The sequence below is a fragment of the Aotus nancymaae genome, unplaced genomic scaffold (assembly GCF_030222135.1).
Source record: "Aotus nancymaae isolate 86718 unplaced genomic scaffold, 86718_ANA_hifiasm-v0.15.2.pri h1tg000108l, whole genome shotgun sequence".
Taxonomy (NCBI): Eukaryota; Metazoa; Chordata; class Mammalia; order Primates; family Aotidae; genus Aotus; species Aotus nancymaae.
Window position 1 is genome coordinate 14,425,359 of NW_026988523.1, and position 26,816 is coordinate 14,452,174.

The following is a 26,816-nucleotide window of genomic DNA, read 5'->3' on the forward strand; positions in this document are numbered from 1 at the left end:
GTCAACTGTAAAATGCATGCACACAGAACAGAGTTTCACCTTGGAATAACTTTTGATCCCTTCACGTGGCTAGGCCAGTTCACAAAATAATTCTATTTTAAGATAGAAACTGTATGATACAGCCTCGTTTTCAGTATGGGGAAGAAAAATCAAGGTCCTTCTTTCTACTTGTTCATTCATTAGACACACGTTAACAGAGAAGTTCTTGAAAGTCAAGATAAAGGGATAAAGGAATATAAAGCACAGCCTTAAGATCTCAGAGCCAAGTGAGGGAGACCCATGCATGTGCAGTAAACTATCTTCATGTGATAAATGCTATGTTGGGAGCTGGTATAAAGAGAACTCAGTGGAGAATGCTATTATCTTATTTAGCAAATTTACCATGCTCTGATAAGAAGACGAACTCCAATTTTAAAAATGATGTCTTAGGTCAAGTTTCCCAGAAGTGGACCCTGAGACCAGCATTCATGTGCAAGTGATTAATTAGGAAGGAACCCAATGAGGGAATAAGGAAAGCTGGCCAGGGAAGGGGAGGAAGCCAGGCAAAGTCCTACAGAGAGCAGCTGCAGCCTGATTCCACAGGGGGAACTCTGGAGAGGAAGTTGCATCTCAGAGTGTGTCCTGACTTGGGGCAGGGAACTGGACTTACATACTTCTGCACTAGTCCTGGGCCAAGAATGCCCAAAAACACTGTATTTTCAGCTCTCTGCTCTGGGCAGCCCTAGAGCAGTCTTTTGAAGAGCATAGCAAGGGCAGGCAGTTGGAAGCAGAAGCGCACATTCGCATGAGAGGTGCACAGAAATGGCACAAAGAATCCAAGAGGATCTGGGCAGAACACCAACAAAATTCACTACAGAAAATAGGATGGGAGCAGATGTGCACCTTAAAAACAATGGAATAGCAGTGGAGGAGATGGGCATCAGTGTAGGCTTCACAGAGGAATGGGGTGGCCTTGAAAGGATCAACAGAAGAAATGTATCAGTCAAGGGAATACGGTGAGCAAAGTGAGAGGATCAATGTGAGACCAATGAGAAGAGAGAAGGCACAGCCCCGAGAGTAGATTCCTATCACTGGCTGTGGCCAACTTCTGAGGCAGAGAAGCTGAAGCCACCTTAGAGGGATCCTCTGTTGGAAACGCTGGTTGGTTGCTTCTTACTTTAACCCAGGCTCATTTCTGGAGTCCTTTGAGGCCAGCTTTTATTCCAAGGTGACATGCCACAACCAGGCCAGGGTGACGGTGGCTGAAGCAGAGGCCTCAAATGTAGGTTGTGGTAGAGCTGGGAGAGCTAAGTTAGTCATGCAAAAAGTTTCAACTTTGTCCTGCAAGGTCCAGGGAATCTTGGAAGGTTTCTAAACTAAGGAGTGATATAATCCATCTGTGCGTAAGAAGGGTGACCCTGGCTAAGATGCCTTCACATTTTCTTTACTAGAATGGGTAGTTTTTTGTTTTTTTTTTTAACCTTTATGGTGGGACTTCATTTCCCAACAGATATCTTTCTGTCCCTGTCTTCCTGTTCTTGGACTGCCATAACACAGCATCACATACTGGGTGGCTTAAACAACAGAAATTTGGTTTTATACAGTTCTAGAGGCTGGAAGTCTGAGATCAGGAGGGACAGCTGGTACAAAGCTTTAGAAATACAAGTACCCTTTAGCCAGAAACCCCACTTCTAAGAATGTGCTTGTAAGTATGCAAAGAAATCAATATACAGATAACAGATATAGATAGATGATAGCTAGCTCAATAGATTAGTTAGATAGAATTGCACTGTTTATAGTAACAAATGGCTACAAATAATGTCTATCAATAGGAAATTGTTGAACACTTCATGGTGCTTCCATAAAATGGATCATCTTCTAGTTGCTAAAACATGAACTGGGTCTCTTTCTACATGCTGACATGGAAACATCTCTAAATGGTAACTCAGGATCCCAGGCTGCTTGTGTCCACTGGTTCTGCCATTCACTAGAACCTCCTTGAAATCCTCCACTGAGTTTCTGCATTTGGTTGTCCAAGCAGCAGCAGAGAGAGATTATGAGAGGTTGCCCAAGAAGGTTCAGAAGCCAGGCTTGGATGGGGTGTACATCACCACCGCCCCCACCCACATTCCATGAAGCCTCATGGCTCCACCTACATGGTAGGGAGGCTAGGAAATATGGAGGAAAGGAACACTTGTGTATTAGTTTCCTATTGCTGCTGTAACAAATCACCACAAACGCAGTGACTTAAAACAACCTTAATGTATTCTCTTACAGTTCTGTAGTTTAGAAGTCCAACAAGGATCTCACTGGCTTCAATCAAGATGTTGCTAGGATGGTATTCTTTGTGGAGGCTTTAGGTTAGAATCTGTTTCCTTGCATTTTTCAGCTTCTAAAGATTGCCCACACTCATCGGGTTGTGACCTTCTTCTCTTTTGAAAGCCAGCCAGTAACACTGCATTTCTTATCAATATTGACACCTTACCTACTGAATATTGCTTTGATTCTAAGATTCAAGGTTTTGTGTTTCTGTGGTTATTTCATTACACGCATCTCTTCCCAATATTCAGAGACATCTCCTTGGTTGCTTAAAGCGGCATGGTGGCCTTCAGTATGTAGATATTGTGGTGGGTCATTATTCTAACACAGTGCTTGACATTGTCATTTAGTGAGGCTTCAGGACCAAAATGTATGATGTTCTACAGCTTTTAGTATCCCCATCAACCAAAAATCAACTAGTTTCTACCTGTTATCAAAGAAGAAATGCTTTAATTGGTCACTGCCAATTTTTTGTTTTTGCTTTTTTCCTAGAATATCGGAACAGAGATCTTCTTCTCTTTGATTCATTGATGCATTCCAATAGCCTAACGACACCTGATAGACATCCAATAAATATTTGTAGAGTAAATAAGATCTGCCTGAAGCTAAGGCCACTGTCTTCCTGGCAGGTAATTCCACCAGGCTTTCTCCATCATTTGTATTACAAAATCTTTGTAAGAAAGAGTTAGGCTCCTCCCAATAACTCTTCTGCATCCTCATAGTAATTTACAAAATACCTGTGAGGGTGGCAATTAATTATCTATGTTATGATAATTTATATTACATGTATATAACATGTGTGACTCTTCTGCTGTAACAGAAGCTCTTAGAAATCTTTGTGATCCCAAAGGCCCAGGTCTCCATCCTCCTGCCAGGCCCCGCCGCAGGACATCAAGCCCGAACCGGTTTCCTGGGTAGGAGGGAAACCCCCAGGAGGCAGACTGAGCCCCTGGCCAGCTTCATGCTGAGGACGGGGAGGGAACACTGCCCATAAAGTGTATGGAATGATGCCCCTTTCCTGAAAGCTGGAAATCTCAACATCAGCCTCAACTCCTCTCATCCCAGGTCCCACAACCAGGCACAAAGGTGTTTTTGTTTTATGTTTATTTCCTTTTCAAAAGATTTTCTTTTTTTTTCATTATCTATTCTCATGAATGTGTTATATGAGAAGCTGAGGGAATTGACTTGGCCTGTGCTTCTCAGCTGGAGTGCAAGCCCCTTTGCAGCAGGTGTGATGGACAGTTGTACTAGTCCTCAGCCCTGTCAACAATTCAGGCTCAGCCCATGTTTGTTGAAGGAATGGCGCTGGCTTTCCCCTTTGAAAACCCTGGAGGGACTTCAGCAGAGGCCAAAAGAGGAAAAGCTGAATTTCCTCCTAAAACATTTCATGGTCTCCGCCTCCCACACATATAGGAGCTTCTAATCTTGGGCTTGGCACCGGTTGCCTGTCAAAGCAAATTACTCTTAAAAAGGCTTAAGTGGGAGGCCAGCCCAAGGTTTTGTTTTGACAGAATTGTATGTCTGAGTGAGGCTGACCATGAGCTTGGCCTTGGTTGTACTCTCCGGTGACACAGAAATAACCTGAACTCCTCTGATGCAACAAGTTTTGAGAAGTGCTGCTGAACTGACTGACAACTCTTTCCCAGGACAGCTTGAGATTCTCAATGTACAAAATCAACAATGATGATGAAATTAAATAGCTTTCTTGGATTTTCCTGTCATTCCTGGCAGAGGTAATACGGAAAACCCAGGCCTCGAGAAAAACATGCTTAGAGCATACTTTGGCTGCTTGCTGGAGCATTACTTCCTTCGTTTTCCGAGAAGCTTTAAGCTGCTAACATAAGTACAAATGCTGCTCTATTGCAGCCGCCGTGAAATAAACAGCAGGCTGGGACACAAGAGCCAGCACCCTGTGAACCGACTTGCTGGGGAAACTCCCTAGGGACCCAAGGTTGCATAAAATTCAACAGGAAGGCAATCCAACACTGTCCAAATGCTCTTTCCCTATCATAGGGTTCTGTCATGTTTGAATTTGCCAATTCCGGCTTGCAAAATCAATCTATTACTACCATGCATGAAGCTGCTTCTCAGAAAGTAGTTTTTACTGGTATAGCAGGCAGCTCCTCCAGGGATAGAGGTCAGAGTTGTACGTTCCAGAACCCTCTGTCTTCAGGTTTAAGCCAATTGGCCAAGACTCCAAGAAACATTTTTCTAGTCAATCAAGGTCAAAATTCATATTGAAGGAATGTGCATATAATTATGTATGTGTTATGTATGTTTATTTAAAAAGCTCCTTGTCCCAGAGGGCAGAGGGAATGATGCTGCCTCCTAGTGGGAGACAGAGCAAAATTGAGAGAAACAGCCATTTAGAATAGGCTGGAAGAATTGGAGAGGATCCTCAGATCCTAGGTAAGAATGCAGACTCTACTCTGCTACACAAGGCACAAGATCTCTTTCTGAAGGTCTATACAGGCTCTCTTGGTAGCTGTTCAAACCTACCAATCAACATATTTTTGACAACTTCCTATGTGTTCAAACATGTGCCTGGAATTAAAGAGGACACCAAGCTACTGGGCATGGTGACTCATGCCTGCAATCCCAGCAATTTGGAAGGCCAAGATGGGAAAGTTGCTTGAGTTCAGGAGTTTGAAACCAGTCTGAGCAATATAGCAAGACCCTGTCTCTATTTTTAAAAAGAAAAGGAAAAAAAGAGGACACCAAGGAAATGTCAGGCAGGAATTTTGCCCTCAGAAAATGTATGTGTCGTTCAGTAGAAGAGACTAGTTTGTACCTTAAAACAATTCTTCATCTGTATGGTTCAGCTTATGTGTCAATGGCTCCCCCAGGAGCAAGCCCAGACTCCTTAATCTGACATTCAAAGGTGTTTATAATCTGGTTTCCCCCCACTTCCTACTCAGCCACATTTCTTGCCACTCCTGTCTTGCGTTCCATATTTCCACAGCTCTTGAAACTGGCTTAAGGATAGGCCCTTAAGGGAGCATGATCACTAAGGGTTTCTGACACATGAAATCTAGCAAGTCATAGAGAAGAGAATTGCCAGAGAGGGCTTCTTGTGAGATCCTCTAATAAACTGCTAAGGGTGGGAAGTGATGTCCTCCAGGGGCATGCTTAAGTAACATTTAAAAAGAAAAAAAAAAAATCCAAACTGCTTTCTAAGAAGAGTAGGTTCACCTGATATCAGAGTTTTGTTTGATTGAGTCGGGGACCAAGGAGTTGACTTGCTTGGGAAAACAGAGAAGAACTATTGCATACTGCCATCAGAGAGCCCTCCTTATCCACCGTTGTAACATCTAATTTCTCCTCTAAACAAAATTAAATAAAACTGGTTAAAAGTACCCAATTATTAGCCAGCTGACAGTGGGCTGGCCATAGCTTACTGAACCACCTGTGTTCTCTGGATTTCCCATGCTCTATGCTTTTGACAGTTTTATCTGCAACCACCCCACTGCTACTTTCTATCAAGTTCATCTCAAAATGCAGCAAAAGCTATTGCCTCCATCATAAAACACTCCCTGACTCCATGCTATCCTCTGGCCTAGGCTGCTCTGTATTAAGCGCCAAGCCTTTGTGTTCCCATTGAGTTTGATGTACATCTCTTATCCCAGTACTTTATTATAATAAGCTCTCGGTGTCTGGCCCCTGCGCTAGGCTCCCTGATGGCTATGAGCTGTGTCTTCTTTTTCTATGTACTAAAGCATCTCTCCTATCTACTGGCCCTTTGGGCATATTAGTTCCTTTTTTTTAGGGTAGGGAAGTGGGAGATCACTAAGAATACCTGAGGAGTTGGATTCACAGAAAAAGACCTGGGTTGGGTCCTGGCCAATGGGTGAGCTATGATGGCATCACTGCATTCCAGCCTGGGTGTCAGACTGAGACCTTGTCTCAAAAACAAACAAACAAAACGTAACTGGATAAGTGGACAGAAATCGTGGTTGCCATTCCAGCTATGAAATCAAGCCTTCTGAGAGGCTGTACAAATTCACAGGACAAGATTCTTTTCATCACATACTCCACCCCCAACTCCTCACAAGAAGTCCCAAAATAGTGAGGTCTGGTTCAAGGGGTATTCACAGCATGAGGTAGGAATAGCTGGAGGTTAACCAGAGTGGAGGGCCTTTGGTCTCCGTAAATGCAGCTCCCCATCACAGGCCTCAGTGGTCTGCTTCTTGACTCTTGGGTTGAGATTATTTTTTGACAATGTGGAGATTACTTCAGAGAGCGGTGCTCAGTGATGTTAGGTGATTAAGTGGATGGCGGGTAGAAAGTATTGAGCAATACCTCTTTTTATGGACAGAGTTTTTCTGAAACAGAAAAATATCAGACTTTTCTAGATTTTTTATCTAGAGTCTTCTATTTCTTGAGACTTTGGAGGGGAGGAGAAAGAGTCAAATAATAAAGACGAGAATGCTGTGAGAGATTTTTTCCGGAATAACAACTTTTAGACCATGTTTCAAGGGACGAAAATCACGTGTATACTCTTAAAGTGCTCATGTATGTCTGCAAAGCAGATTAAGGTATGCTCATAGAGCAAACCCTGATGTCTACGAGAATCTTAATAAAAAATGATGCCTATTAAATGAATGAGAGTGCTAAATGTAAGAGCTAATATAGTAACACTTCTAGAAAAAAGCATAGAAGAAAATCTTCATGACAATGGGTTAGGCCAAGATTTCTTAGATTCAGCACAAAACGAATAGACCATAAAAGAAAAAATAGATCAATTGGACTTGATAAAAATTTAAAACTTCTCTCTTAAAAATGTTGATTACATTAATTCACTCAAGTACTTATTATGTATTATGTGGCAGTATCCCCTAGCTCTTGTACTATGGCAATGAATTGCATTCCCTCTATGATACTGGACTGGAGCAGGAAAATACATTTTAGAAAGATTTCCAATAAGAAAAACATCCCTATTATTTAATTTTCCATTTAAACTCATGGACAGGATCAAATACTAGCAAATGATAGAAAATGCTGAGAAATATGAATGTGTACCATTAGAAGTCGGGCACAGTGACTTATGCCTGTAATCCCAGTACTTTGAGGGGCCGAGGCCAGTGGATCACTCAAGGTCAGGAGTTCAAGACCAGTCTGGTCAAAATGGTAAAACCCCATCTCTATTAAAAATACAAAACAGCCGGGCATGGTGGCGGGCGCCTGTAATCCCAGTTACTCGGAAGGCTGAGGCAGGAGAATCACATGAACCCGGGAGGCAGAGGTTGCAGTGAGCTGAGATTGAACCACTGCACTCCAGCCTAGATGACAGAGAGGCTCTTTCTAAAAAAAAAAAAATATATATATATATATATATATGTGTGTGTGTGTGTGTGTGTCTGTGTGTGTACAATAAGCCTGACAGTTGGTATCTGTTTACTTTTACACCAGTTGAGCAAGAATCTTGGCAATGCAGATGCAGCATAAAGAATATTAGCGCTTTGGAGGATAGCCTGAGATCACATTTCACTCTATATTATTTCACTATAGGACTTTAGAGTCAGGAAGGACCACATTTGAAAATTAGTTTTTCTACCACCTGTGGGATCTGAGACTCTGATTAAAATGTCTGTTTTATAGAGTAGTTGTAAGAATCAATGAGGTAATGAACAGAGTGTAAAGTGCAAGGCACATCACTGGACCTCAGTAAATGGAAGCTATCATTGGATGATGATGGTGGTGATGATAAAATCCAATCAGGTTCCGAAAGTTGACCAGGACTAGGCAGCTTACTTGTTCTTCTTGAGAAATGTGCATCCTTCCCCATGGTAATCTTAGGGTCTAAGGGGAAAATGAGGGTACTTCCTCTCCTTTCCCCATTCTGTGCCCATGACAGGTATCACTAACAAGACCACCCTAGCATTCTTCAGTTAGCCTGGACTGAGCTCCAAATTCCTCTCCAGGCAGCAACATCTGATCCATATACAGTTGTTGGTGGAGATAAGAAGTATCTGCCATTCTGATTTAAGGCTTCAATGGACATTCCCTCCAGACCAGGAAGACTGATTGTAAGTTTATCTTTCCTACAAAGATAAAGGCCCAAGTCTAGCCTAAGGATGGATGACTAGGGGTTTTAGAAGGGGCTTAGTCACACTATAGTACAAGTTCATTTCTCAAATAATGTTTGTTTTTTATTTAGTTTAACTCTTTTTCTGTTCGTTCTACATTTGCAAGTACTTGACTTGTGGGATTTCTTGAAAGCAGGTTCTTGACTTCTCAGATCCTAGAGTCACACACCCCCTGCCCTACCTTATAAATATTAGAGATGTTTTTCCTTAGGTTAAGAGGGACTTGGACCCTCTCTGACCAGAAAATAACTCCGTGAGGCAGAAAAGACAAAAACCTACGAGGTCAATGATCTAATGATCTGATGATCTGATCAGCCAGGGGCAACTGTACTCAAAGGGGCAGAACCAACCCTAAGGCATGGTTCTCAACCTTGGATACTAAATAAACTCAACAGAAGAGCTTAAGAAACCCTGAGGCAAGGTGGCAGCCGCGCCTGACCAATTACATCAGAGTCTCTGCAGATGGTACCCAAGCACCAATTGGTATTTGAATTAAAGTTCCTCAGCTCATTTTAATGTGCAGCCAAGGCTGGCAGAGAACCTTTGTCCAAAGGTGTTGTGGAAATTGGCAAAGTATCCCTGGTATCCCAGTAATGGAGGCAAAAGTATCACTGGCATTTTCTTGGCAGGGATATGGGTTCAATGTTGTTACAGTGTCTGGGACAGTTCCCTCACAGCGAAAAGTCTTTAGAATGTCCTACTGGATAATTGATAAACTTGAAAAACTTATATGATCTAGAACTTTACCTTACATATAAACACAAAGCATCTTTTGCATGGTTTTAATTCATGTACATTGAATTTTCCCAGAATGTAACCAACACATAAATTAGGGTAGAATGATACTTTATCCTACTTAAAACTTCACTGAGTTGTTTACCTTTTTAGATAGTCATATCACTATGTCAACACCACTTTTGCTTTTTGAGTAGTCAGCATCTGTAGATGCAGTTTTCATGGTGATTCTGTGTACAAGTGCCAATATCTGATGATCTCATTGTGCCCAGATGTTTACTTATTGAAATGTATTTACTTCATCGTAAAACATCTATTTCATGTCTCTTTATGACAAAATATTGATTCTCAAATATTGTGCGTTTTGGTGGATTATATAATCTGAATTTCATTTCTGAATAAATGTGGTATTATGGAATATTTCTTATAAAAAGGTAGCTTACATTGATATTAGGTTAAGGACTTCTAATCTGGGGATTCCCTTTGTGATCTGTAATACGCAAGCCCTCTCAGCTTGCATTTTTGTTAAATGAGCATGAAAATTCCAGCAAGCCCAGTGACAGGGGCATTAACTTTGAGCAAGTCATTTCATGTCTCTATGCCTTAGCTTCCTCATCTAAAAAAATAGCCTACTAATAGTTAAGAGCTGACAAGGGAATAAATTGAGATCAATCATACACAGCACTTAGCAAAATTTCCGGCATGTAAGCAGCACTAAACGAAGGTACCTGTTTTGATGATGATGACGATGATGGTGATGAGGATAAATTCAGTAGTACCATTCAGAGAGAAACCAAAGACTCTAATCCATCGCTCAGGCAAGTACGTGGTCTCTGCAGTTTACCTCTTCTTTTCTCAAGGTCAGATGCTCCCCAGAGCAGATGACATGAGACGCCTACTTTTGGATGGAAACAGCCTGCAGGATCTCTGCTTCTTCATTCCTGTAATTGTTTAAACAGTATTCATGGAAGAAATCTCAGGACCATTTTCGTTGGTGGCTAACAAATTGTTACAGGCTTTATCATGGTGTAAGCATTCTGCCAACTCAGAGACTTTGCATCTGGAGATATGCTACTATGATGCAATATTCAGTGCCTTTCAAAATGGAACCTGGCGTATCACCTTTTTGTTTAATATTTTCCCCACTCTTCATCTCACTTATCATCCTTTTCCTTCATTCCAGTCTACATATAAACTTCACGAGAGAACTGTTGTCTCTTTGGAAGAATCTAACTTAGATATTTTGTGCTACCATAGGGACAGAAGGGCTAAAACTCTTCTTTAGTGGCTAGTAAATAATCTCAGCCAGGATCACAGTTTCCTCCGGGTTTTCCATTCAGTCCTGACTTTGCTCAACTGGAATATTTGCAAATGAATAGACTCTGCTTTCCTCATTCAGAAAGTACACGGCTTTGGCTTTTGTCCTTGGCAAAGCCCATCCACTGTCACCATATATACCGTCAAGTTTTCTAAGCGTAATATACCCGACAGGTCTCTGTTCAGGAACAGTCCACCATATAATTCAGTTCGTCACCAAAAAAACCTTTAGTATCGTTGTAAGGGGTGTTGAGAGCGAGGCATAGCCCGCTCTGGATTTCCAGCTGAAGAAGCATTGAGAAGGTACCGGAAGTATCCAATATGCTGGGGGCAGGATGATACAGAAACCATTCCAGATAGAGGAGAAGCAGGTATATGTTAAAAGCCCTCAGAAATAAGGATTCCACAATCAATGCCAAATACCATCTTGTAACAGAATTTCTTCTTACGTAAGGGGAGTTAGTATTATTGAGAACTTACTAACAGCCAGGAATATTTTACATTCGTTGTCTTAACTAATGCTCACAAAAGCCCTCTGATTTAGGAACTCAGACAACTCCATTTAACAGATGAGAAAACTGAAGCTCACAGAAGTTAAGCTACTTGTCCAAGTAAGTGGCAGAATCTAGATTTAACCCTGGCATGTTTTTCTCTAAAGACCAAGAGATTAGCTACCATGCCTTATGCTACATTGCCTCACCTGAACACTCATGCTGTAATTTACACTCACTGCTTGTATTTGTTTCTGGCAGTCTTCCCCAGAACCCCAGAATACCAGACCAGCACCATCTAATGGAAATATAATGTGAGCCATGAATATGGGTCACATTTGGGGTTTTAAATTTTCTGGTAGCCACATTTTTAAATATAAAAAGAAATGAGTGAAATTAAATATTGTATTTAACCCAATATATCTAAAGTATTATTTCAACATGAAGTCAACATAAAAATTATCTGTGAAATAACTTCCACTTTCTTTTGGACTAAGCCTTTGCAATCTGGTGTGTATTATTCACTTACAGCCTGTCTCAGTTCCAACTGTCCACATTTCAATTGCTTAATAGCCACATGTGGCCAGTAGCTACCAAACCAAACATCACGAGTCTAGGTTCATAATCTGTGGAGCTCTTCTTGAAAGTCCTTCAGAAGATAGGAACAGAATTGACAAGACAGAGCCTACTTTAAGTTATTTGCTTTAGTCTAAGAAAAGAAAAGAAATAAACAACAGATTTCACAACTTCCATCTACAACCAGTAGCCAGCTTAGTTGCTGAAGGCCAGAGGAGAAGCAGAGTGATGGAATCCACATCATTACATAACACGTGTCAGGTGTTCGCATGCTTTCAGAGGGGTGCTGAACACAGTATGAAGATCAGAAAGCTCCAGATCCCTGACCAGAGGGTGGCTCATGAATCCAGCTCACGAGGAACACCAGCAGGGCCACATTAACTCCCTCCCAGTCCTTCCTCTCCTCACTGTCACTCTCACCCCTGCCCCAGTTTGAAAGGCAAGGTGCATGAGCCAGGCCTAACCAGCGTAGGACAGACCCCATGCTCTTCACATCCAGAGGGCAGAAAGAAACCTCAGCACCTCCTTTCACCCCCATCCCCTTGGAGAATCCTCTACCCAGGAGTTCTCGAACTTTTGTGCACAGCAGCATCACCTGGAGGACTTGTTAAAACTCTGATTCTGTGCCTTACCCCCAAGAGGTCTGGGGTGGGACCAGGGAATGTGCATTTGTAGCAAGTTCCAAGGATGTTGATGCTAGAGATCAGAGGATGACCACGCATTGAGAACCCAAGGCTCATCCTTCAGTTATCAATATATTACTCAACAGCAAGAAGAAACCTAAGAAAAGCACAGTGCCTTTTTCACTCTTGATAAAATAAATGTGATTTTTAAATAGTTGATGGGTTTGGTTATTTCTCGCCTGCCCTCCATTATTTCCTCTAATCCAGGGAGGAAGGAAGTAATCATAATGGAGAGACAAAGATGAAAGGGAAAAAGGACCTAGAAATAGAAATTCCATTTGACCCAGCAATCCCATTACTAGGTATATATCCAAAGAACTATAAATCGTTCTACTATAAAGACACACGCACACGTATGTTCATTGCAGCCCTGTGTACAATAGCAAAGACCTGGAACTAACCCAAATGTTCATCAATGATAGACTGGACAAAGAAAATGTGGCACATATACACCATGGAATACTATGCAGCCATAAAAAATGATGAGTTCGTGTCCTTTGTAGGGACTTGGATGAATCTGGAAACCATCATTCTCAGCAAACTGACACAAGAATAGAAAATCAAATACCGTACGTTCTCACTCATAGGTGGGTGTTGAACAACGAGAACACGTGGACTCAGGGAGAGGAGCATCACACACTGGAGGCAGTTGTGGGGGGGTAGGAGACAGACAGTGGGGGGTGGGGAGAGAGGGGAGGGTGAGGAGGGACAACATGGGGAGAAATGCAAGATATAGTATGCACCTAAAGTAAAATAAATAAATTTAAAAAGTATGAGGGCAGGAAAGCTGGCGCGAAATAGGGAGAAAGACGGAGATAGATCACCAGAGTCCAGGACGGTCAAGATTGAGGCAAAACCTGTGCTCAGGGGGGAGAAGGGCAGCACAGCCACCTCCAGACCCCTCCGCTGGACCTGATGCACAGACCGCAGGCAGGCTTGCCCCCTTTCTTTTCAATGGAGCCACAAAAGCATCTCACAATGAGATTGTTCTCCTCTTTGCTTTTGAGAGAGGAAATCGTGGTTGAATGCTATGTGACGGTGGGCAGTTGCAAACCGCAAGAGGCTTGACACCCCTGTTAAGGGCCCCATATAGCGCTTCACTCCCCCCTGCCTATGCGTGGGCTTTTTTTATCTTTAACCTTTCAGGGTGCCTGGGTTTTAAAAGGAGAGGCAGTGAGACTTGCTGAGTTGTAAGCAGCTGGGAATTTGGAATGCATCTTTGGAGATACACACTGAGCCTGGCTCAGAACTTCCAAGAAAACTCAGTGGGAGGGGAGGAACAACAACGCAATGACATGACGCCTTGCAGGGCCCGCCTCGGCCTTACTGAGTCGCCCAGAGATTGCATTCCAGCTGCAGTGTGGTGACCCAATGTTCCAGTAAACAAGGAGGGGACGGGATGGAAGGACCTCAGATCAGGCCGCCCTGGAGCTGTTAAAATAGAACACAGGGGGCCTAGCAGGGTGGGGCATGGGGACTAGGAGGCCTTCGTGCACATCCTGGATCAGCAAGGCACACCCACGGGGCCACTGGACACACGTATACATGTATTCACTTCCAGTGGGACTGGAGCAAATATCAAAAACTCATGTTCTAGCCTCAGAATGGCCAGAAAGTGGTGACCTCTTTAGGATCCTTCTTAGGAGCTCAGAACACAAAGGGTGAAGTAAGGAGACGCTGACTCAGGACAAGGCAGGCCACTGACTAATGGCACCACTCTCTAAGCAGTCCCTCTGCCTTCCAAAAAGACAAGCAGCCACAGCAGACAAGGACAGTCACTGAGTCCATTTCCCCATTTGATGCCATGACTGGAAGAGCTGACTGATGGTCCTATGACTCCGCTGGCTTATCCCGCCCCTCCTGCCTCACCCCCGCACCCTCCCGTCTTCTCCTCTGTCTCCACTTCCATTCCACCTGCCAGCAAATGAGCCTACATGATGATGAGAGGGGTTTAGTAGAAACACGAGGAAGAGTGGCCTGGCTCAGACAGCACAGTTCTAGAAGTTCCTTCCCCGAGTTTCTCTCTCTCTGGGGTAACTTGGGGCTTTGCGACCCAAAGAGCACATATAGCTTGCACCTCCCACATAAATGTGAGAGTGATATCCGATATTCCTCTACATTCCGTGTGTTTAGGTAACCCAAGACTTTATCATCCACCCTGGGACAGCTCTAAGAATTAAAGGCAGTGCTCTTGAAAACAACTCCGGGACAAAGACATCAACCAGGACATAGGGCTGCGGGCATGACAAGGGGCCCGTTTACCAACCTGTAGGTCCCTCCCACCTTTCTCCACCTGGCCTGCTTCAAAGATGATGTATTTTTACTATGTCTGATTTGTCCTTTCCCTTTACTGGTTTTAGCCTATATTCCTTCATTTTCTTATATAACAGTCACATTCAGGCAGTTATCACATCTCTATTCTGAAGTAAACAAAGGTGGGTTTTGAAAACTTCCTATGTAAAAACTGTGAGACCTTTGCATTAAGGGAGTGAGTGGTGTGTTACCGCAGCCTCCAGGAGCTGGTTTTCAATTCCAGAGAGTGACCACCTATATATATATATATATATATATATATATATATATATATATATAACATCAGTGTCCAGTGGGTATCATTGGCGTTACTCACCAAATAGTCACATCCTAGTTTTTGGACAAGCAAAACTGTGAAAAATGGTGATTCTTGCTTGAGTACTCAAAGCAGGAAAAAGGCTTTTCTCGTGCTATTTCCTTAACACTAACGATGATAGGACCTGCCTCCTCTCTGTCTCTCCAAGGTGCTTAACACATCATGCATGTTTTCCACGTTTACGGTCACCCTACAAGGTTCCAGTCATCCTCATTTTACTGACTGACACTCTAAGTTGAAGCCAGAAAGGGAGAATAGCCAAGTCTTACCCAAACCCAGATCTACCTGTATTCTATCAGGCTGGGCATCTTCTTTGCAAACCTGGCTTGATCTTGGAATAACCAGGCATGGACTCGTTTATTTTTCAGAGTCTCATCTTTTTTTTTTTTTTTTTTTTTTTTTTTTTGCCACTGAGTGTCCCTTTCCATTACAGCTGGTGATATTATGCTCCAGCAAGCCCTATCTAGTATACACCAAGACTTGAAGCATGGTAGGGCTTGGGCTGGAAGTCTAGCACTTCTATAAGTTGCCTAGGCTAAAGTCCAGAGAGGCAAGCGAGCCTGAGATGGTGGGGCTGTGGGGGCAGTGCACAAAAGGTTTATTGACTTAGGGGATAAGTTGCCTCCATGAACAAGACTGGATGCCAAGCCAAGCTCTCCCAGGCAAAGCTCCTTTCAGGACAAGGACCCCATGTGTGGAAGTAAGTAGCACATCTGGGAGGAAAGTCTAGTGCGGGAGACTAGCACAGTATTTTAATTACCCGTTCTTTCTAAGCATCGCTTCCTATCCCCACTGACTGACTTCTCACCACTCTGCCAGGTGACCACTCTGTAAGGTATTTCTCTGACCTTAAATTACCATCTCTTACAATACCTGCCCTCCATCCTCACCCCACCCTCCCTACCAATATAAAGTGGTGGACACAGGAGCGTGGACTTAAAAGTCAGACATTCCTGGGTTTGCTTCTCATTAACTGTGTGACTTTGGGTATGTTTCTGAACTTCTTTGAGCCTTGGTGGTCTCATCTATAAAAAGGAGGATAATAATCAGGCCCTTACAGACTTGTTAGAATAATTAAAATAAAGCTATACTTTGTCTCATGTAGCATGGGCACTGATGTTTATTGTTGATACTCTACCTGCTGCTGTTGCTTGAGGTTGGTACACATTCTCCCTCCAGAGTTCGCCAGCCCTAGGTCAAAAGAAAGACAGAATGTTAGGGAGAGGGACCTTAGCATTCATCTAGTCCATCTTCATTTGTGAAGAAACTCCAGGTTCAGAAGTGCTTAACTGCCTTCCCCATGTTTATATGCCTTACTAGTTCCAACCTTCAAATAAGGATGTTAGTTCACTGGAGTGGTAGAAAGAGCTCTGGCTTTGGAGTCAGATCTATGTGGATTTGAATTCCACTTGCCAGCTTGGTGACATTAGACAAGTTACTTGGTCTGTTTCTGCTTCACGTCATCACGTGCAGCCTTGGGATGATAGAGCCAGCCTCGTAGGATGCTGAGGAGGACTAAGTGGGGTAAGGCCCACCAGATGCCCAGGGACACCTGCCACTTGCTGGTGCTCCTGGTTTCCTCGTGTCATTAAAACCTTTCAGGACCACTTAGAACAGGAAGAGCCCAGTTGAAGGAAGTAAGCATAGCTTAAAAACATTTGCCTAAATGTTGAAATAGGGACATTTAGGAATAACTTTTGCATACCAATCCCCAAATGCCAACTTGAAAGCAGAGGTTTGGGTAGACTGATCAGGGAAGAATTCCTAGTGGCAGGGCCACGAGCAAAGACTGGGAAATCATCTGATTATCTGCAGGCTGAGCTAGAGTGAGGGAGAGTGGTAGGTGGGTGTCAGGGAAGAGGATCCTGAGGGTTTGCAACTCACCTTTAGAATACCTTCTAAAACAATTTTGAAAGTCCCCCTGGTTTCTAGGCACAGATTATATTTTGAATTGGAGGTGGCTGAGAGATGGGTGGCCATTCTGCAGATGCAGCCCCTGCAGTGGTTTTGAAATGAAAAGCACGGGCACGTTTTGCAATATAAAGTGAGTTCTGATGGGTGGATTTTTTTCCAAGACAAATACAGAAAAGGGCACTGAGATACTCCACAGCAGGCTCAGCCCCGAATGATCCAGTTACGGGTTTTGAAACGGAACCAGAGGGAGAATTTAGAAACCCAAACTGGAAAGGCAGAGGAGAAGCAATTTTGCAACTAGACAAATGACTGATTCCGAAACGTCCTCTGAGGATAAGAGGGTTTGGAAAATGCCATGTAGGCAATTTTCAAATGTCGCATGGGAGTCAGGATTGACTTTTCTAGGGATGAGGGTGATTCTGGGGATAATTAGGCTGAGGTTGACTGAGGTCTGAGAGAGGATTACAGTACTGTGCTTACAATTCACCCAGATACCTGGGCAACCTCTGGAATGGAGAGTGATGACAAGTACCATCAGCAGAAGCAGAACTGTGGCCCAACACAGCAAACATAAACAGCAGAGAAACTGTACAGAACTGTGACCTGCTTAAGCATCGGATCTAGCTTTTGGCGACTTTGTATTCCCAGTGCCTGGTGGAGGGTATGCATTAAAAAAATGTATTTAATTAGTAAACTAATGCCTTAGGTCATCCTTTAAGGTAAAAAGTTATCTGGCATGGAAAGTGTTCAAGCAGAAAGTATTAGAGAATTAGCAGCAACTGTAGAGGTTTTCATGACTCTTTTAGATGTGCCTTATAATTACGGGCATTCTTAGCAACTCTAAGACTCTGGCTGATTAGCACAGTACACTAACTCTCTGAGATAATTGGATCTGATTTGAACACTGGGGTCATGAGGCAATGGACTCAGGGAAACAAACCAAAGATTTGTGAAGGAGAACTAACCAGCCTAACCTTCTATTTGCTCATCGAGTCTGTGGAATGAAATATTTTTTTTAGGGAAAATTAGATTTGCACCCTCATTACCGCATGGGTACAGACCACTCTTGAATTTTCTACCTGCCTTCTCATGTCCACTAAGGCTGAGGCTGCTGGCTGATCACAAACTCATTCCCTTTTCTTCCTGGGCAAACATATATTTCATATCTTCTAGTCTCCCTTGAGTTAAATGTGGTCACACGCCTGAGTTCCGACGAATGGAATCTGAGCAGAAGTGACGTGTGCCATTTCCAGGCTTGTGATAAAAGCCTCCCACCTGCATTCTCCCATGCTCTTTCCCCATCTGCCTGCGGGATGCCAATGCTCAGGGCAATGCTGGCAGCCATGCGTTGAAGATGGCAGAGCTATGGCTCCCTGGCTTCCCCCATCCTTCCCACGCATTAGACTGGTGGGTGAGACAGAAACAAACTTTTATTGTGTTATGCTGTTACAGCAGCTCACATATTTTAACTAACATATTTATCTGTCTTCGTCTTTTTTTTTTTTCTTTGTGATTTCCTCTCTGAAGTTATAAAGGACTGAGAGAGGAGGGTAAGGATGTGACCATGGTCAGAAGAGATTGTTGAATGGTGAAGATGGGTCTCTCTCTCAAATGGTTGGTTTGGGTCTCCCTCCTAATGCGGAAGTTTATGTAAGGGAGCCAAAGCTTTGTAACAGATGGGCGCCTGTGGAGGTGTCAGGCCCGCTCTTCCCTGCTGCACGTTTCACTTGTCATCTCCTAGCTTTCTGAGTACCAGCTCCTCCACTCTTTTTCACAGCTTGTGGAAGGTGGGGAAGGCAGGCAGGGATGCCCTCTTTGGGCTACAACCATGAGACTAAAGGCCTTGGTTTTCTACCCTCTTTTATCCTTCTCCTCTTTTGTGAGTCCCCAGCAACCTCAAACACAGAAATGATAACACAAGGAATCTCAGGTATAAGCTACAACAAGAAAGCAAATTCTAGGCATCTGGCTTAGTGCGAGTTCTGCTTGACCACTTTAATTTTCCCTCGATCTCGCTTAAAGGTTTTCGATTCTCGATTCTCTCTGTTAAAGAGCCAAAGTTTATTGTTTCCTTGCATAGTCTTTTTTTTTTTTTTTTTGAGATGGAGTTTCGCTCTTGTTACCCAGGCTGGAGTGCAATGGCGTGATCTCGGCTCACCGCAACCTCCGCCTCCTGGGTTCAGGCAATTCTCCTGCCTCAGCCTCCCGAGTAGCTGGGAGTCTTTTTTTTTTTTAATTTAAAAAAAAATGGTTTCTTTACTGGATAGTATGTAGGGACAGTGGAAATCTTGTTCATCCATTCATTTTATTTTTATTTAAATTTTTTTTTTTTACGTCTTTGCCTAATCTTCTATGTTGTCCTGCCTCCTGAGTCTACAGAAGACCCCAAGAGTCTGTTTTCTCTTCCTTTGTTGACCATGCCTTCCCTTCTGTACAAAACCAAAGTCTCTCCCTTTCCCTGAGATGTGGAGTAAGCTAATTGCTGCATTTGCCTTACATTTTGGCCAAACTATTAAACAGGCAGATTCTAAATGGTTTTGATTTCATTTTCAGTACTGATATTCTGCTCTACAATTTGTGGACATCTCCCTAACTGACCCTTCTTGGGAAGCCCACTCTAGCAAGGCCTGTTATACATCCTTTAGTATCTGTCCTCCTCCTACTCCTCAGCAGTAGGAGCCCCACGGCTAACTAGAATAAAAACTACATATGATAGATCCCCTTGTAGGCAGGTGTGGCCATAAGACTAAGTTCTCATCAACAGAGTATAAGTAGATGGCTGGCCACCTTCTTGGATCATGAAAGAAACTTGGCAATGGAAGCCATGCTGGGCAGAGTAACCAGCTAGAAGAAATTTGGGTCCCTGACAGTCCCTTTAAGCCAATCTCTAGGCTTTCATGTGAAAGAAAAATAAGCTTCAAACTTGCCTGTCCCTGTTATTTAGCATTTCCTGTCACTTTCAGTTAAATTAATTCTATCTATGACTCTACTTTCTGACATTAGAAGTTATCTCACCTTCCTTCCATCCTTTCTTCTGACTTCTCTTCCTTCTTCCCTCCCATCTTTTTCTCCTTCCATCCCTTCATTCTCTCTTCTCTTTTAAAATAATACTGCATTAACTCAGCAAGGATCTTAGTTGATATCTTACTCAAGCCCTTCATTTCAAAATGAGGAAACTGAGGATCCCAGAGTGGGGAAATGACTGAGCTGATGAGGCCCGAACCAAAGACTCAAACCCAGACCTCCTGGCTCCCTGGCCCTGTGCTTTTACTACACCACCTGCCCTGGCTCTAAACAAAGCAAGCACCTTCTTGACACACAAACTCTCCCACAAGGATACAGCATTTTTGGTTCTCCTTTCTCCTAGGTCAACTTAAACCCATAACGAACTAATATTTTTTCAGCCTTGGTGGATGAAGAAGTAGGAAGACCTTAGGTTAAACGACTTTTTCCCTTTAGTGTAAAAACTGATTACAGGCTGTTACCAGGCTTCTGTACCATTTGGCCACTTCTTCCCCTCAGAGGACACTGCTCTTGAGGGTGGCCCCAGGCCTAGAGGCTCTAGGGAGAATTCAGGTGTCAGCCCATAGCTGCCCTAAGGGAGAAAGGGCAGGTGGCTACTGCTAACTGCTTCTGGTGTGGGTGGCACCCAGATGATGCAGGTTTTTGCTGACTGGGTCCTGACTCTACCCCACCTTCTATGACAGCTCAATGGCTCTGCTGAGCTAAGATGCTGCTGCTCTGGATCATGCACCTGGGCTCCCCGTCTGTCCTCTCTGCAGAGAGTAAGCACCCCTTTTTCCCACTGTCCATGGAAGATGTTTCCCCACGATGGCATGGTAGAGGGAGTGCTGGAAAGGAAAGGATGTCTGCTATGACATTCATCTTAAACTGATGACTAAGAACCTACTCCACAAAACAAAACAGAACACTCAGAACACTATTTTAAGCACAGTGCCTACTGGACCAAAATCAAGGGAGCCAACGCCCTGACACCATAAACCTCTATTCATTAAGTGCTAAGTTTCTGTCACCTGGGCATTTGGCATGGAGAAGAACAAACAGGTCTCCGACATCCTAGAACTTGTCTTTTGCTGCTCAGCCATAACTACTCAAGTAAATGCCATAATTAAAAACAGTGGTAGATGCTACAAAGAAAAAGTACAGAGCACTGTAACAGAGAATAACTAGAGAACCTAATTTGGGATTGGAGGAGGTTAGGAACGAACATTTAACTTGAGACATCAAAGACAAGAAAGACTATCCAGATGTTGAGCATTCCAGACAGCAGGAACAGCTGGGGTAAAAGCCTTATGGTGGAAAAGCAGGTAAGAAAGTCTAGTACAGGTTGGTTATCCCTTATACAAAATGTTTGGGACCAGAAGTGTTTCAAATTTAGGGCTTTTTTTGAATTTTGGAATATTTGCATATACATAGTAAGTCTAAACACAAAATTCCTTTATGTTCCAAGTACACCTTATACACATAGACTGAAGGCAATTTTATACAATATTTTTAATAATTTTGTGCATGAAACAAACTTTTGATTGTGTTTTGACAGCAACCAATCACATAAGGTCGGGTGTGGAATTTTCTATTTATGGCATCGTGTCAGCATTTAAAAAGTTTTGAATTTTGAAGCATTTTGGATTTTGGATTTTCAGATTAAGAATCCTTAACCTGTATAGGAAAAGTGGGTGGCTGGAGACTGAGGCAGAGCCAGATCACATAGGCCTAACGGACCATGTTGAAGCCTTTAGATTTCACCTAAGAGTGAGGTAAGGATATGAAATACGTATGTGTGTGTGTATATATATACATGTATACACCAAACAGGAGGTTAGGATAAAAGGTTTGATCTACGTATATATACATAAATGTGTATGTGTGTGTATATATGTACATATACATAAATGTGTGTATGTGTACGTATATATGTATATACACATTTATATTCACACACACGCACATACACACATATATATATTTTGAGACAGAGTCTCAATCTGTGCCCAGGTGGAATGCAGTGGTGTGATGTTGGCTCACTGCAACCTCCACCTCCCAGGTTCAAGTGATTCTCCTGCCTCAGCCCCCAAGGAGCTGGGATTACAGGCGCCTGCCATCACGCCTGGCTAATTTTTATATTTTTAGTAGACATGGGGTTTCACCATGTTTGCCAGGTTGATCTTGAACTCCTGGCCTCAAGTGACCCGCTCACCTCCACTTCTCCAAGCATTGGGATTACAGGCGTGAGCCACCGTGCCCGGCATGAAAGACTTTTGACTGCAGAGTGACCCGTTGTGATTTATGTTGTAAAAGACACCCAGGGACCAAGTGTTTCTGGAGAGGAGCCCCCCAGTTAACATAATGAGGCAACCAATCAATCAAAACATTCTTTAAAAATATTTCACAAGTCTAGCTAATAGGAAGAATACATCCCTCCCATTCACTGGTCATGAATTAGGCTGTGGAAGAATTCGATGCAGGTCCCCAGAGAGAGTTACAAAATTTGCATTCTAACTCCACTGCCAAAATCAGTAAGGTAGGAACAGTTTTTTAGACGTATCAGGTCCCAATTTTAAGGGGACAGCCCACATGCATATGCAGACAGCATGGTTTTATTACACTAACCAGGAAAAAGAGCTAAACACTAACTACAATAAAACAAAAATGATTGTCCTTGCATGGGACAGACTCCAAGATTTAATTGGTTTATATCCAATAACTCTTTATGGTAGATAAATCATACAGTTTCCTGAGAGTTCATTTATGTCTAATTCATTACAGTAGCCCATGAGGAAGTCATGCTACTTGGAAGTAGACATTCCACCAAGTCTTACAAATGTTTTGCCCTAGCTATGATGGCTCAACTTGAAATATTCATGCCATCCTAGCCCAGAAAAGTTTGGAGTCTTCATTAGGCACAGATTCTAGTGGGTCACCTGTATTTAGAAGAAACATGACTTCCTTCCGCATCAGATTATTGGTAGGCTCCTTTATTGCTATAATACATGTTGTCCTTCCACCTATTTATCGAGTTTCCCAAGCATATGTATCTGTCTTTAATTAGCAGAACAGAACAGCTTCCTGGAAGTCGAACCTCAACTCTCAAGTCGTATCAAAAATCTAGCTGAAGTTATTATATTTATTAAGCATTTAGTTAAGAGTCTGAGAAACATATCTATCTACACCTCCAAATATTTTAATTTGTATTGTCAGATTAGCCTGGACTACCAAATATCTATGAACTTAAACCTCATCACCTTACCATTTCCAAGAAATGCCTTTACTATATTTATGTTTTTGTGGGTTTTTTTTTTTTTTTGGCTTTTATCAAAAATTGTCATGAGAACTGACCTTATGAATTCAACTTTTTTGTCCACTGTGAGGTTGATATAGAGAACCTTCTATCATTTAATACCTCCTCCTCACAATGAGAATTATTCCATATTAATCCTTCTTTCTCTTTTTCTTTCTTCCTTTTTGTTTCTTTTCCCTTTCTTAATCTTTTTCTGACTACCAAAGTGCTGGTCAAGTTTTATATTTAATCCCAGCTACTGCTTTGCCTCTTATGGTGGTTGGAAATTAGCTTTCTCTTACTTGTACAGTTTCATTTAAAATCTTTATAAATCTGAATGTTTCTATTTCATGAAAAAGTCATTTAAAAAGAGGATGCGAATAAATTAAGTATGGTTTTCTTATGTTCCAAAGTATTTATCTTCTTTTGATGAATGGTGAGTTGTGAGCACATACCAGACAACAGAAGGTGAGGATAAAAGGTTTCATCTACAACACTAACACAACAAAGCAAAAATGATTGTCCTTGGATGGAACAGACTCCAACATCTAATAAATTCATATTCAGTAACTCCTTATGGTGTATGAACCATACCGTTTCCCAAGAGTTCATTTATGGCTAATTCCTTCAAGTGGCCCATAAGAAAGCCACACTACTTAGAAGTAGACATTCCACTCAATACAAGCATTTTATGAGTCTAGCTAATAGAATTCAGAATAATTCAGAGAGGCATTTATTAACCTACTCTAAATAAAACAGGCCGTGTTCTCTCTTCTTCATAGATTTACCTTCGAGGGTAGGCACTGCTAAGAGCACTGAAAGAGGAGTCAGGTTACATGGGTTCTATTACCTGATAGCCTCTAAATAGCTATTGACCATGGGTAAGTTCCTCCACCTTTCTGGGACCCATTTTTCTCATCTATAGAAAAATTCAGACTAGAGAAATACAGAGGCTATTTCCAGGTCTACCATCTTGTGGTTCTCTAACTTATTCTGTAAAAGGTACAGAAGAATGGTTCCTACCCTCAAGAAGTTTAGATTTCTTTGTAAGAGGTGAAGTATCAGCCATGTCTCATTTGTGACGAATCACAAACATAAAAGCAGATCTGCATATTGGAAGCTGAAATTTATGTCGGGCACAATGGTTCACACCTGTAATCCCAGCACTTTGGGAGGCTGAGGTGGGTGGATCATTTGAGGTCATGAGTCTGAGACCAGCATGCAAACATAGTGAAACCCCGTCTCTACTAAAAATACCAAAAAAAAAAAAAAAAAGTTGAAGTTTATCCACATGACAATGGGTTGAGGTAAAAATATTTTGCCTTTTTTCTTTTTTTCCTCTAGGATAATCTAAGATCATTTGAATAAAATTAAGATTTCATGAATTAATCACCCTCGGCATTTTATTTTTAGGTTCAAACAAACAAAAAACTTCTGTTCTTCCTTTTTTTGGGTGTGAACTTTCTTGCTAGGAGCAGTGTGTCCTGTATACATATGACAAGAAAGGGCAGGACTTGGACAAATATTGATCTGAGTGCTAGTTGAGATGATCTGTCAAAAGGAGGACTTACAATGGAAATACGTAGTTCAAGAAGTGTACAGGGAACACACTCTCATACACTCATCATACAATTTTAACTCCATATAAATTTGAATGGAAAGAGAGCAGTAAACAGCAAAAGCCTTAAAAATGTATGTCATGGGCCAGGCGCAGTGGCTCACACCTGTAAACCCAGCACTTTGGGAGACTGAGGTGGGTGGATCACCTGAGATCAGGAGTTTGAGACCAGCCTGGTTAACATGGTGAAACCCTGTCTCTACTAAAAATACAAAAATTAGTTAGGCGTGGTGGCAAATGCCTGTAGTCCCAACTACTTGGGGAGGCTGAGGCAGGAGAATCACTTGAACCTGGAAGATAGAGGTTGCAATGAGCTGAGAATAAGCCACTCCACTCCAGCCTGGAGGACAGAGCAAGATTGTGTCTTTAAAAAAAAAAAAAAAGTGCATTATGTGTGAACAGCAGTTTCACTTTGGGGAATTTATCCTGTGAGTTATCATAACTATAGACAAAGATACAGCATAAGGGTGTTTTCTCACATTTCTATAGAAATAAAAAAATTTAAAACTAAAAATCCTAGAATAGGGAGATATTTCATTAGTTTCATTGTGATATACCCATGTTCTACATGAGAAAAATACCTGTGATCTATTGATTAGCAGGGAAAAGAGCAACTAAAGAATATGTGTCATATGATTCTGAATACATGATTCGACACATGTGCAAAATAGCATACCAAAATGTAAGCAGAAGTTAGCTCAGGTGATGGCATTAAAACTAATTTTCACTTTTTTCTGTTTTTTAATTTTCAGGTTTTCATTGCTAATATATAGAAATACAATTGATTTTTTGAAACTCCTGATTTTCAAAAAATCCCAAATGACTTTGTATCCTGCAACTTGGCAAAATTCATTTATTGGTTCTAGTATTTTTTTTTTTTTTTGTAGATTTCTAATGATTTTCTACATAGATGAGCATAGCATCTGTGAATAAAAAGTTTTAATTCTTCCTTTCCAAGGCTAGGACTTTGTATTAGGCCATTCTTACATTGCTATAAAGCAATACTGAGACTGGGTAATTTATAAGAAAAGAGGTTTAATTGGCTCATGGTTCTGCAGGCTGTACAGGAAGCATAAAGCCAGCATCTGCTTTTGGGGAGGCCTCAGGAAGCTTAAAATCATGGCAGAAGGTGAAGGGGGAGCAGGCAGGAAGAAGGTAAAAGGTAAAAACAACAGATCTCCCCAGTAGGAGAACTCAAATAAATAAATCCTATTGGTATTTTCATTTGAACTTCACTAAAGCTCAAAATGATAGTTATTTAAATGAGATAGTTATTTCTTGGGCAGTGTAAAAGACATCTTCAAAAAAATTTTTTTTATTGCATTTTAGGTTTGGGGGTACATGTGAAGAACATGCAGGATTGTTGCAAGTGCTATTGAATTTTGTTGAAGGGCTTCTCTGTATCTATTGAGATAATCATGTGGCTTTTGTCTTTGGTTCTGTTTACGTGGTGAATTACGTTTATAGACTTGCATATGTTGAACCAGCCTTGCATCCCCAGGATGAAGCCTACTTGATCATGATGGATAAGCTTTTTGATATGCTTTTGCAATCAGTTTACCAGTATTTTATTGAAGATTTTTGCATCTATGTTCATCATAGATATTGGCCTGAAGTTTTCTTTTCTTGTTGGGTCTCTGCTGGGTTTTGGTATCAGGACAATGCTGGTCTCATAAAATGATTTGGGAAGGATTCCGTCTTTTTGTATTGTTTGGAATAGTTTCAGAAGGAGTGGTACCAGCTCCTCTTTGTCTGTCTGGTAGAATTCGGACCTGGGGTTTTTTTTGGTTGGTAGGCTATTAATTGCTGCCTCAACTTCAGCCCTTGTTATTGGTCTATTCAGGGTTTCAACTTCTTCCTGGTTTAGCCTTGGGAGGATGCAAGGGTCCAGGAATTTATCCATTTCTTCCATATTTACTAGTTTATGTGCATAGAGTTGTTCGTAGTAATCTCTGGTGGTGGTTTGTATTTCTATGGAATCTGTGGTGATATCCCCTTTATCGTTTTTTATTGCATCTATTTGATTATTCTTTTCTTTTTTATTAATCTGGCTAATGGTCTATTTTGTTGATCTTTTTTAAAAAACCAGCTCCTGGATTTATTGATTTTTTTGAAGGGTTTTTTTGTGTCTCTATCTCCTTCAGTTCTGCTCTGATCTTAGTTATTTCTTG

The 26,816-nt window shown here is 41.9% G+C and overlaps 1 protein-coding gene across 9 annotated transcripts in view; it reads right to left on the reverse strand.

Annotated features, from left to right (window-relative positions):
* ZNF648 (zinc finger protein 648) overlaps nt 1–26,816 on the reverse strand; it is a 246,345-nt gene that overhangs the window by 143,981 nt on the left and 75,548 nt on the right. For all 9 annotated transcript variants that reach the window (XR_010340315.1, XR_010340314.1, XR_010340313.1 and 6 more), the window contains 2 exons: nt 15,954–16,006; nt 9,848–10,060 (listed from right to left, as the gene is read on the reverse strand). The gene's annotated coding sequence lies outside the window, so the exon portion shown is untranslated. The remainder of the gene's footprint in view (nt 1–9,847; nt 10,061–15,953; nt 16,007–26,816) is intronic.